Below are 14,201 nucleotides of genomic sequence, written 5' to 3'. Positions count from 1 at the left end.
CAAATGGATGGCGGACGTCACAGGGACGTGCGATCAGGCAGAAGTTATCTAGAGTCAACAAAGCGGCAGCAGGGCTTCTCCTGGCTAACGTTTCCAAATCCAAAATACCCCAGTGACATTCCCTATAATTTTTTATTAATCATTCAAATAACAGGGCATCTTAAGAGTCCTGTATTGTTATTTATCGTCACTACCTCCCCGAGTCGGGAGTGGATTATTGCCGCGCGCCCCTCCTTTACTTCAATTCTTCCGTTTTAATAGCTTCTCCCACATTTCCGCTCGATCACAATTAAATTTCATCTATTGATCTCCCTTGGATGTGGTCTCTCTCTTTCTCATGCTCCCTCTCCAGGGTGGAACCCTGATTCGCCAATAACCGTTATCAACATGGTAGGTGCAGAAAAGAACATCGAAAGTTGATAGAGCAGATATCTAATTGGATGGTGAACATCACGGAGACGTGCGACATGGTCGGGCAGTATGTTCGCACACGCCTACACAAACTGACTGATGGTTCTGCCCCCTGCAACTTCTGGTTCTCCAAATTGGGCACATGGCTTGAGCTTCCCTGTTACGCCTTGGAGGTTTTGGCTTGCCCTGCAGACAGTGTATTGTCTGAAAGTGTGTTTAGCACAACTGGAGGGGGTTATAACAGGTGTTGTGGCAGGCCAAGGGTCAGCCACGTGATGATCGTTGCCTCATGTTCAGGTGAATGACGTCGACGGAGGAAAATGACAGAAGTCTGAGTTTAGTTCAAAACCTTGTCAGGATCCCAACATAATGTGTCCTGCACCCTTTATTTATACAGAGTTCAAAAGGGTGTAACCCCTCAAAGTAAAACATGATTGGTTTACAGACATTTCAATAATGGCTTTTGAATCAATCTATTGATTGGTTAGTATTTTACCAGTTTCACTTTAGCAAAAATGTGTTAACTAATGAGTTTAGGTGTTTTCCGCAAGAGATGCATATTTTTGGTTAGTAGTACGTACAAATCTTATCTTCTCTTAACACACACAGTTCACTTCTATAGGTTTTTTAGCTTATGCTTGTTCTTTTCAAATGTCACCACATTATATCACGTATACAGAGAAAATGAAAACATCTTATGAATTTTATATCCACTTTCAGAAAAGCTGGATAATTTCCTTAACATTTCCCTCCTTTTTTTTCAATTTTTCTGTTCACGTGGTAGACATTTAGTTCTGAAGGCTTCATTGTATCGTGTGTGTGTGTGTTAACTACTAACCTGCCTGGACAAACAAATGACCCCTTAGACAGCCCGTACTTCTCAGAGTATACAGATAAGCTGCATAGACCATGCGATGCAAGCATCGATTCCAGTCTGTCTAGTAGTTGTCCTTCGGTTAAGCATACATACATTTTATTAAAACCACATACAGCACACAAACACACTAAGTGGATGTAGGTGCAGCATTGTTGTTCCATGCATCATTGTCCATAGTTCTGGATACACCTTCTTCTGCTCCTGTGTTGGAATCTCTAGGAGCATCTCTAGCTATACCTGCTAGGAGCATCAGCAGTAAGCCTAAAAGTTTCTGTGTAGCTGTGGTCCTCTGTTGTAGAATCAGGAAGATGAACATCATCTTGGGCGTTGCTGTCTCTTGGTTGGACAGTGCTGTCAATCATGGCATATCCCTTGACCAATATGGTGAGTAGGCCTGGAACCGCCTTGAAAGTCCACCTCCATCCTCCTCTAGTCAACGTTATGGACACTTCAGTGATGGGAAACCTGGGATGGACACTTCCTTCCTGCCAAAGATGTGTCTCCATCCGAACTTCCACTTAGGACCTAGAGCTACTTAATACAGAACAGAAAGTAATAAACGCAGTAACCGTACAACATGAGTGATTCCATCTGGGACCACCACTATAGTGACTCCATACTGTTAAGAATGTAGAGCTTGTGCGATCCCTAGGGTCTTCAGTATGTGTCCCATTTATCTCTCCAGTGAAGTGGGTACCTCTGTCTGATTCTATCACTTCTGGAATCCCATATCTGCAGACTACCTCTGACAATATTTTCTTAGCAGTATTTTTGGCTGTAGCTGTAGTTACTGGGCAGGCTTCTGGCCAGCCTGAGAATACATCAATGGCTACAAGGACATACTCATATGTGCTCACCTTGGGTAGCTGTATGTAACCCACCTGTACTCTTTGAAACAGGTACAAGGGTTTGGGAGTGTATTTCTTGGGGGTCTTTACAAACCTCCCAGGGTTATGTCTGGCACATGTAAGACAACCCTGAACAAACTTTTCAAAGAGGGTCTAAATTCCAGGTGCAAACCAATGTTCTAACACTAGTGCGCTCATAGCTCCTTTCGACAAATGAGTAGGGCCATTTGCTAAATTGGCCATCATCGGATACAAACTCCGAGGCAAACATGTTCTGCCATTTACCTGCCAGAGCTCTCCTGTCTTCGTAGCCCCCGCCTCCATCCATACCTTTTTTGTCTTGAGGCGTTATCTGGGCCTGTAATTCCTGCAAGAGCGACAAATCTGGCATAGTTGGAAAAAACAATGTCAGGAGCGGCAGACCGGCTGCTTGTTTGGCTGCTTGGTCTGCTTGAGCATTTCCCACAGCTAGCGGATCATCTTGCTTCACATGGGCTGGCACTTTAACAATGGCTACCTCTGTGGGCAGCTCTAGGGCCTCTATGAGGCTCTGTACTGCTTCTGAATTTTTGATTGGTTTGCCTGATGAAGTCAGAAATCCCCTAGTTTTCCAGATAACACCAAAGTCATGTGCTACCCCGAAAGCATACCTGGAATCAGTATAACAATTTATTCTCAGTCCCTTACCCATTGTACATGCATCAGTGAGTGCCTTCAACTCCGCCTCCTGTGCAGACGCACAAGATGGGAGTGGGTTTTGTATGATTACCTTACCATCCTGGATTACCGCATACCCGGTGACAAAGTGTCCTTGTTCATCATTCCACCATCTGGAGCCATCTACAAAATACTCAAATGCTCAGCATCAGGATTAGTTAATGGTGTTTCAGTAACATTTGGTAACCCTTTTGTTTCTGCAATCATCAATTCATGACAGTTATGATTTGCAACTGGATCAGACATTTCTACTACTCCCACTCCCCCCTCCTCTTCTAAATCCACCGGCATCAAAGTAGCTAGATTTAGAACAGTACATCGCTGCAAGGTAATGTGGGGACTGAGGAGTGTCATCTCATATTTTGCGATTCTGGACAAATGTTTCAGTTTGGTGGTGTGTCAATACAATCCAAACTGGTAGAATAGTATGCAATGGGCCGCATACGGTCCCCGTGTTTCTGCATCAGTACACCTGAGGCAAATCTCCCTTGCTCGTTACAATACAATGTGAAAGTTTGTTTGTAATTGGGGATGCCCAATGCTGGTGTTGTGGTGAGAGTGAGTTTTAATGCATGAAATGCACTCACAGCTTTTGGTGTGAGTTCAAAGGTCTCTCCTTTGAGGCAGTCATATAGTGGCTGCATCATCTGAGAGCAATCCTTAATCCAGGGGTGACAGTAACTGACAAGTCCAATAAAGGCATGCAGAGCCCTTGGAGTACTTGGCAGAGGGTGCTGCTGTATAGCAGTAACCCTCTCAGTTGTGAGGTGTTTGGTACCTGGAGAAATACAGTGACCTAGGAAAATCGCAGTAGATTTACAAAGTTGCAGCTCTCTTTGGAGGCTTTACAACCATTTTCAGCAAGGAAAATAAGCAAAGATAAAGTTTCTTCATTACACTGTTCAGAACTGTGGCAACAAAGCAACAGATCATCAATATATTGTAAAAGAACAGTGTCCGGATAGGCCGGCTGCCAGGACTGCAACACAGAATGTAGGGCAGTAGAGAAAATATATCTGAGCTTACCAACACACGTGTGACAATAGATAAGGCATCATGAATGTTAAGTTTAACAGTCTTTGTTAGTGGGAGTTTAACAGTTGTTCCCTCAACCCCTTGACAGTAGATGTAATCTGAGGAGATAAGCTCTTCAGGCACATATTTTTCTTGTATTAGGGTATGGACTGCTCCTGTGTCTACCAAAAAATCTATTGCATTCCCCGTGTCCTCACATGTAGATGTGATGATTAGTTGTGGACCTGGGGTTGCGTCAAGGGGGTAGTTAACGTTGAGGGAACTCACAGGATTGCCATCACTTCATTGAGAGGTCTGGGCAGTAGCCTGACCTTTCCGGGGACATTTGACTGAGTAATGCCCCTTTTTTCCCACAATTCCAGCATGTTACTTGGTCCCAGTTTCGTGGAGACTGAACCCCCACCTGCCTTTTCTGGAACCTTCCCTTAGGTTTAAAAGGTTGGTTAGCCATTATTGGCTTCTTTTTTTTATTTTGCAAGTCTAGCTCAGCTCCCTTTGCTATGGCCACTAGGTCAGGGAACTGGCAGGTCCGCCAATCAAGGCGAGCCTTCTTTACAGCATCCTGTATGGGTGCTTTTAATCCAGACATGAATGTATGTTTTAGTAGTCTCATGTCCTTACTGTCTCCTGTCTCATACCCATAGTCAAGCCAGAGCTGTTCTAAAGCTGTGGCATAGTCAGCTACAGTCTGCTTAGCGTCTTGTGTTTGCATCATAAAAGTGTCAGTCTGATTGTCCGGTTGCTCTTTTACCCAGGGTTTAAGGGCCATGATAAAATTCCTGGCCTGACTGGTCTGTGGCCTTATCCACAGGGACAGTACCAGGAGCCTTTGCCATAATTTGATCCTTAAGTATTTCCCCTCCTTTAGTCTCTAGAAGACTCTCCAGATCCGCCCAAGTGGCTTTATATGCAGTCTGGATACTTTCCAATTTACAAAGGAAAGTACTGGGGATAGTACGGGGGTCTGGCAAAGTGTTACACATAGCCAGCAACTTAATAGGAGTCCATGGCCTATAAACCTCATAATCATGTGTTTCCAGTTGCCCAGCTTTTACTGTGGGAAGGGTCTTATTGACTAAAGGGTATAAGCCCACACGAGAATGTGGCTTGGGCCTCCCACAGGCTGAGCATCTCTCTCTTGAGTCTGGGTTCTGTTGTCCACAATTAGGACAAGTCCACCCCTCCGGGCTTTTATATGGAGGTGGTGCTGTGGGAGGGAGAGATTTTTGTGATTTATGGGGGATAATACAACGTGCTTCAGAAAGGATGTTTAATTATTTTGTTGGCAATTTAATTTCATCCCATATTTCATACATAGTCCCTTTGTCAGTGTCTCTTGCCTTATGGGCAGTCAAAGTCATTCCCTGGGCTACATCATACCACATTGTGGCCTGGTCATATTTGTTATGGTCTTCCAACCACCCCTTAAAATTTGTGAGAAATGTCTGCCATACTGGTTCATCCAATGTTCCATTCACACCTGCTCCCAATTTCTTTAGCATTTGTCTACAGTCTTTGGTTGCTTCAGTGCCCTTTGCGTATTGCATAATATCAATTGCAGAGACCCATTTCTCTGCTCCCTTCTCAGAGGAACGCTTACTCTGTGTAGCCCCCATCTCGTGGGTGGCTCCTTGTAATTCACTATCCAGGTACGCGCACACCTGGTGAATTACAACAGTGCTGTGGACACACTTCCGAGGCAGCACTATCAGTAGTGCCGTGGACACACTTCCGAGGCGGCACTACTAGTGGTGCCGTGGACACACTTCCGAGGCGGCACCACTTTTTCTACTACCAGTGGTGCTGTGGGCACACTTCCGAGGCAGCACTGATACACTGGCCTGGCAATACTACAATATAGTCTTGCCCTCACACAGAGTAACTCACACGTCCTCTCTGGGGTTACTCACACGTCCTCTCTGGGGTTACTCGCTGGAAACCCCTTAAACCCCTCTACGTTCTTTCTATGGCACAGGAAGCAAACAAATACTGCAATCCAAATGATTATAACTGCAACCACCCAATCCAAACTGGTATCATAATACCCACGATACACTGTACAGCACAGGAATTGGCAACAATGCAGTAATTCTTCCTCACACAATATCAGCAGGCACTCAGTACATGTGAAACCACACAGTATGACATAACATTGAAACAACCCCTGACCTCAGGCACCTTTTCAGGAACCAACAAGGAACTGCAGGGCCCCTATCCAATCTTACTGGACAGCTTTATACACTGCCACTTCTCACAGCCTCCTCCAGGATAGGTCCGTCAACCCTTTCTCCACCAGAACCAGAGACCTCCAGAGTCAGGGACCGGACAAGCCAGTCAGCGAGCTCTAGACTTTCAGCTTGGCTCAGGAGGAGCAGGGCCAGACTCCTCCAAGATTCAGCTTATCTCAGCCACTCACACATTCGTGCATTCATACGCCTAAAGACAGTTTTGCACATATAGGGGAAATAATTCACCAGAACACGGTACAGGCACCACGTTCACACACCACACTGCAGAACAGCGAGCAGAGCTCAGGAGACAGGTAGTAACACAATGGGTTACTTACCGCGGTCTTCCTGGGTCCTGGTCTCCGTATTGCGATCTGCAGCTAGGAGCGTTGTTGTGGTGCCCGCAATTCTCCACCAGAAAATGTTGTGACAGGCCAAGGGTCAGCCACCAGATGATCGTTGCCTCATGTTCAGGTGAATGACGTCGACGGAGGAAAATGACAGAAGTCTGAGTTTAGTTCAAAACCTTGTCAGGATCCCAACATAATGTGTCCTGCACCCTTTATTTATACAGAGTTCAAAAGGGTGTAACCCCTCAAAGTAAAACATGATTGGTTTACAGACATTTCAATAATGGCTTTTGAATCAATCTATTGATTGGTTAGTATTTTACCAGTTTCACTTTAGCAAAAATGTGTTAACTAATGAGTTTAGGTGTTTTCAGCAAGAGATGCATATTTTTGGTTAGTAGTACGTACAAATCTTATCTTCTCTTAACACACACAGTTCACTTCTATAGGTTTTTTAGCTTATGCTTGTTCTTTTCAAATGTCACCACATTATATCACATATACAGAGAAAATGAAAACATCTTATGAATTTTATATCCACTTTCAGAAAAGCTGGATAATTTCCTTAACACAGGTTATATTTCCCAATGTTTTGGGGTGTACCCTAATTTAAAAAAAAATAAATAAAAAAATAATAAAACCGAAAAGCAGTGTAAGCTATCTCCTCTAGTGATGAGCGGCAGGGGTCATATTCAAATTCGCGATATTTTGTGAATATTTTTTTGAATATTCGCTATATTGCTATATATTCTTGTTTTAGAATATTACAAATATTCGAAAAAACTAAGTTATAGCAATATAGCGAATATTCGAGAAATAAAAATGAATATAGAGCAATTTAGCTAATATAGTGCTTATAATCTTCTTTGTCTAATAGTTTTAATTTTTTTCTCATCTGAAGTTCAGATTGGAAAAAAAATTACAACTATTAAAAAAAAGATTATAGCACTATATTAGCTAAATTGCTCTATATTCGTTTTTTTCCCCAAATATTCACTATATTGCTATAACTTCGTTTTTTCGAATATTCGTAATATTCTAAAACAAGAATATATAGCAATATAGCAAATATTCGAAAAACCCCAAATATAGAGCAATTTAGCTAATATAGGGCTATAATCTTCTTTGTCTAATAGTTGTAATTTTTTTCTCATCTGAAGTTCAGATTGGAAAAAAATGACAACTATAAAAAAAAAAGATCATAGCACTATATTAGCAATATTGATCTATATTCGTTTTTTTTCGAATATTTGCTATATTGCTATATATTCTTGTTTTAGAATTTTACGAATATTTGAAAAAACAAAGTTATAGCAATATAGCGAATATTCGAAAAAAACAAAAAACAAATATAGAGCAATTTAGCTAATATAGTTCTATAATCTTCTTTGTCTAATAGTTGTAAGTTGAACAATTTATGAAAATTCGCAAACAACACTACTCCTAAAGTCAAATACACTGCAGCCTTCTCATTGGCCCACAAGCTAGAAGCAGGGAGGGATCATGTGTACTGATTTAAAAAAAAATTGAATATTCAAAATTACGAATATATCACTATATTTGAAATATTCGCAAATTTTCGAAGTACCTATATTCGCGCTAAAAATTTGAAATTCGAATAATCGTGATCAACACTAATCTCCTCCTCCACCGCCGCTTCCACCTACACTGCCACATCCACCGCCTCCTCAACCTCCCACTCCATATGGATCTCGTCCTCCTAGATCAAGATTATTATTATTATTATTATTTTTTTAACGTATTTTATGTTATTTAAAGTCCATTTCCCTATCCACATTTGTTTGCAGAGCACTTGCCATGCTCTTAACCACATTTTGATGCCATTTGCAGCCCTCTAGCCCTTTCCATGACATTTTTACAGCCATTTTAGTGCTCAAAAGTTCGGGTCCAGGTGTCCGCTCAACTCTACTCATTGGCCCACAAGCAAGAAGCAGGGAGAAATCATGTGTTCAGATGAATAAAAAATTATGAATATTCGCTATAACGAATATATAGCACTATATTCGAAATATTCGCAAATTCTCGAAGTTGCAATTTTCGAGAAAAAAATTTGCTATTCGAATATTCACGCTCAACACTACTCAGGATTTGGTACATCTTGTCCCTTTAATGACCATGCTGCTGCTACGGACTCAATCATGTCCTGTATCTGAGATTGCATGTGTATGTGCGATCTCTACATGTAAACACAACCAGCTCCTGCCTTTTAACAATTTAAAGCCCATTAACCTATACTATCTTTATATGGTAGGTGGGGTTAAACAGGTTAAGTATGGGCAGATACACATGGGCCAGTGCTATGTGCTTGCCTCCCAGGCTAAAATTTGCCAGCCAGTCCCTATCAGTCACCTATAATATGGAATAAGGCAAGATTCCATATGGTTAAGACAATCTCCCCATGCTATCCAGCCTCATCATATGCACCTAAAGTAAAGAAGCACAGGGAATTCCAATAAACCATTTTTTTTATCATCAATTAAAAGTTACATAATAACTAAAAATCTAGAACGGTAATGTCAGACATATATCAAAATAGCAAATAAGAAGAGCACTCCCCGGATAGACAAAGACCAATTCATATACACATCAGAAATGCTACCCATAAATTCTGTCTCCCACTGGCAACTAGTACAATTGTGCTTGTTCTAGTCATTTATTAAGGGGATCATTTATTAAGACCGCCACTTAGACGCCAGTCTTAATAACCCCTGTGCTAGAGATGGTCTTGCAGCTAGAGATGGTCTTGCAGTTTGCCCGGAGGTTGTTTTGTGGTGAACTTTGCTCGTTCGCCGAATGGGAGAACATATGGTGATGTCCACCAGCGCCATATTCTTTTGCATTGTGAAGAACTTTGACCCATGACACATCCATCAGGTGGTACAGGACAGCCAATTGAGATGTTTCAGCACATGGACACACCCACTACCTTATAAACCCGATCTGGCCACCATTTTAACCAGTGTAGGGAGAGGTTTCTGTGTGGAGCAGGGACAGACTGTTAGAGACATCAAACGTTAGCTAATAGGGCCACAAAAGTCCTTTTAAGGACTGGTATAGGTGTGTTATCGATAGGTGTGACTTACTAACGGGTGTGATATACTTATAATACAATTTCTAACATAGAAAGTATATTATAGTGCATTTGTATTGTGCAGCAGTTGTATGTGTTTCTGCTGTGATATTGCAGCTATACAGAGGGGCAAACACTCTTGGGACAAATAATTTCAACTGGTGTGATATACCAGTTTGCCCCCCCCCCAAAAAAAAAAAAAAACAGTGATTAAGGCAGGGTTGTGATATACCAATAATATCCTTTCTATACACTGCGTGCAGAATTATTAGGCAAATGAGTATTTTGACCACATCATCCTCTTTATGCATGTTGTCTTACTCCAAGCTGTATAGGCTCGAAAGCCTACTACCAATTAAGCATATTAGGTGATGTGCATCTCTGTAATGAGAAGGGGTGTGGTCTAATGACATCAACACCCTATATTAGGTGTGCATAATTATTAGGCAACTTCCTTTCCTTTGGCAAAATGGGTCAAAAGAAGGACTTGACAGGCTCAGAAAAGTCAAAAATAGTGAGATATCTTGCAGAGAGATGCAGCACTCTTAAAATTGCAAAGCTTCTGAAGCGTGATCATCGAACAATCAAGCGTTTCATTCAAAATAGTCAACAGGGTCGCAAGAAGCGTGTGGAAAAACCAAGGCGCAAAATAACTGCCCATGAACTGAGAAAAGTCAAGCGTGCAGCTGCCAAGATGCCACTTGCCACCAGTTTGGCCATATTTCAGAGCTGCAACATCACTGGAGTGCCCAAAAGCACAAGGTGTGCAATACTCAGAGACATGGCCAAGGTAAGAAAGGCTGAAAGACGACCACCACTGAACAAGACACACAAGCTGAAACGTCAAGACTGGGCCAAGAAATATCTCAAGACTGATTTTTCTAAGGTTTTATGGACTGATGAAATGAGAGCGAGTCTTGATGGGCCCGTGGCTGGATTGGTAAAGGGCAGAGAGCTCCAGTCCGACTCAGACGCCAGCAAGGTGGAGGTGGAGTACTGGTTTGGGCTGGTATCATCAAAGATGAGCTTGTGGGGCCTTTTCGGGTTGAGGATGGAGTCAAGCTCAACTCCCAGTCCTACTGCCAGTTTCTGGAAGACACCTTCTTCAAGCAGTGGTACAGGAAGAAGTCTGCATCCTTCAAGAAAAACATGATTTTCATGCAGGACAATGCTCCATCACACGCGTCCAAGTACTCCACAGCGTGGCTGGCAAGAATGGGTATAAAAGAAGAAAATCTAATGACATGGCCTCCTTGTTCACCTGATCTGAACCCCATTGAGAACCTGTGGTCCATCATCAAATGTGAGATTTACAAGGAGGGAAAACAGTACACCTCTCTGAACAGTGTCTGGGAGGCTGTGGTTGCTGCTGCACGCAATGTTGATGGTGAACAGATCAAAACACTGACAGAATCCATGGATGGCAGGCTTTTGAGTGTCCTTGCAAAGAAAGGTGGCTATATTGGTCACTGATTTGTTTTTGTTTTGTTTTTGAATGTCAGAAATGTATATTTGTGAATGTTGAGATGTTATATTGGTTTCACTGGTAAAAATAATTAATTGAAATGGGTATATATTTGTTTTTTGTTAAGTTGCCTAATAATTATGCACAGTAATAGTCACCTGCACACACAGATATCCCCCTAAAATAGCTAAAACTAAAAACAAACTAAAAACTACTTCCAAAAATATTCAGCTTTGATATTAATGAGTTTTTTGGGTTCATTGAGAACATGGTTGTTGTTCAATAATAAAATTAATCCTCAAAAATACAACTTGCCTAATAATTCTGCACTCCCTGTATAGTGCATTTGGGTAGTGCAGCATTTGTTTGCGGTTCTGCTGCGTTACCGCAGCTACACAGATTGACAAACGCTATTGGAACAAATAATTTCAATTGGTGTGATATACCAGTTGCCCCCCAAAAAAACTGATTGAGAGAGGGGTGTGATATACCTATCTCATACTTTCTATATAGTGCATTTAGTTAGTGCAGCATTTGTGTGCAGTTCTGCTGTGGTACCACAGCTACATAAAGTGACACACGCTATAAGATCAAATAATTTCAACTGGTGTGATATACCAGTTGCCCGCCCAAAAAACTTATTGAGGCTGGAGTGTGATATACCTTGTTCCACAAATACTGCTCTTCTATAGGGACTTTGTCACAGGGTCATTTTGAAAATAACAGGCAGAGGAAGAGGCAGGCCATTCCGCAGGGATAGTAGTGGTCAGGCAGGTGCACCAGGCCAGAGCCTTAGTGGGAAGTTGCAGAAGGTGCGTGCGATTACGTAAAAGGACGCACCAGAGTTGGTTGAGCCTTCCGCTTCTGCACCCTCTTCATCATCTCTATCTGCACCCTCTTCACTCTGCTGTGTGCACCCCCAAAGACACCACAACCATATCCCCTCCGCTTGAGTCAGAGGAATTATTTTCCCATCCATTCCAAGACCTTACCAATGCACAGCCATTCTTGGCATTAGATCAGAAAGAGGAGATATTGACGGTCACCGCCCAGCAGTCTGACGACAGTACCCAGATCAGCCCTATGTGGGTGGTCTCCGCCGTTGCTGCCTACTCAGATATCTCTAATTTCAGTGGTGGTAAAGGTGACGATAATGATATGTCAATGGCCATCACGTGGGTGCCCACAAGAGAGGAAGAGGAGGAGAGTTCAGAGAAAGAGACTGAGCAGCAGATAGGGAGGAAAAGAAGGAGAAGCAGGAAGAACTTACAGTGCACAGGAGGCAATTTACCTGGAACGAGCCGTCCACCATGCACGGTCATATCTGGCGTTCCCAGGACGACGGCACATGGCTCCGCAGTGTGGGCTTTTTTTAACGTGTCCGCTGCTGACAATAGTGTTGCCATCTGCAGCCTGTACTGTCAACGCATAAGTCGTGGTAAGCCCAACACTCACCTAGGGACGACCGCATTAAGAAGGCACCTGGCCTCCCATCACTGAGCCCAGTGGGAGCAACACCATCAGAACCTTCAAAGCCACACTCCTGGCGCTCCACGTCCTGCTCCTTCTCCTCTCTTCTCCCATTTGTCCTCCACTCCACCTTCCACCATGCCGTTGTCGCTTTCATCTGGCAAAAGGCAGGCTTCCTTGGCCCAAATGTTCGAGTGTAAAAAAGATTTTGACGCCGGATAACCCTCTTGGCCAACGGCTGACTGCCGGCTTGTCAGAACTGCTAGCCCGCCAACTACTGCCATATAAACTGGTGGACTCAGAGGCCTTTAGAAAATTTGTGGCCATTGGCACACCGCAATGGAAAGTCCCCGGAAGGAAATATTTCTCCCAGAAGGGCATCCCGATGCTATATGGCCACGTTCAGCGGCAAGTGAATGTATCTCTGGCACAGTGTCGGTGCCAAGATACATCTGACCACAGACACGTGGTCTAGCAAACACGGGCAGGGAAGGTACATAACTTTTACTGCCCACCGGGTGAACCTTCTGACGTATTGCATGCAGGTCTGCCTCTTCTTCTCCTCCTCCTACTCCATCCTCCATCTCCTCCTCAGCTGACTGCTCCTTTTCCACTGCCACCACCTCTTTTGCTGTGCCCACCAAGCTCCCCAGAACTTATTCGAAGTGCCAGATGAGATGTTGCCACGCTGTGATGTGGCTGTTGTGCCTGGAAGCCAAGAGCCACACCGATCCTGCTCTCCTTTCAGCTTTGCTGTCACAGGCTGATCAGTGGCTAACCCCGCTAAATTTGACAGTTGGGAAAGTGGTGTGCGACAATGGTGCCAATCTGCTGAGCGTGCTGAAACAGGGCAAAATGACACATGTGCCATGCATGGCACATGTCCTGAACTTAGTCGTGCACCGATTCGTTGCAAAATACCACGGGGTCCAGGATGTCCATTTTAGAAGATCTCACACGGCCATGGCTCGCTTTGCTGACGTTCAGCGGCAACACCACCTGCCCGTCATATGTCTGATTTGTGACTGCCCGAAGCACTGGAAATCCACCTTGTATATGCTTGATAGGCTTCTCCAGCAGAAACGTGCAGTTCCAACTACCTGTACGAACTCTGTGGCAGGACAGGTTCTGGGGAGCTTGTTTTTGGTTTTTTTCCACCGTGCCAGTGGCTGCTCATGCACGACACATGCAGACTTCTGCGGCCATTTGTTGAGATCACCAAACTGGTCAGTCGTAGTGCTATCAGTGACATCGTGCCTTACGCCTTCTTTCTGGAGCGTGCATTGTGTCGAGTCATTGATCAAGCCGTCGAGGAGCAGGAGCAGGAAGATGAGGAAGTCGCAATGCTGGATGAATTCCAAGGGGGGCTACTCCATCTGAGACAAGTCAACAGGAGTCTAAAGAGGAGTCAGAGGAGGTTGGTGCCAGGGCGGAGGATAAGGAGGAGCAAGAAGAGCATGCTTTAAACTTTTCTGGGATCCCTGGTGTTGTCCGCGGCTGGCGGAAGGAGACCGAGGATGACATTATCCTGGACAATGAGCAGGAGCCAGGCCACTCCACCGCTTCCAGTTTAGTGTAAATTGAGGCCTTTATGCTCCAGTGTTTGAAGAGGGACCCCCGTATAAAAAGCCTCTGGACTACTGGGTGTGCAGGCTTGACCTGTGGCCAGAGCTAGCACAATTTGCCATGGTACTCATGGCTTGCCCCTC

General features: G+C 43.8%; 1 long non-coding RNA gene across 1 annotated transcript; it reads left to right on the top strand.

Annotated features, from left to right (window-relative positions):
• The first annotated feature begins 823 nt into the window (after positions 1-823).
• LOC120977133 lies at positions 824-13,353 on the top strand. The gene is made up of 3 exons (XR_005773832.1): positions 824-948; positions 9,821-9,837; positions 13,342-13,353. It is a non-coding gene; the product is annotated as an uncharacterized LOC120977133 (long non-coding RNA).
• The last annotated feature ends 848 nt before the right edge of the window (positions 13,354-14,201 follow it).

Source organism: Bufo bufo, chromosome 1, assembly GCF_905171765.1.
Source record: "Bufo bufo chromosome 1, aBufBuf1.1, whole genome shotgun sequence".
NCBI lineage: Eukaryota > Metazoa > Chordata > Amphibia > Anura > Bufonidae > Bufo > Bufo bufo.
This window is presented reverse-complemented; position numbering and strand designations above follow the sequence as displayed.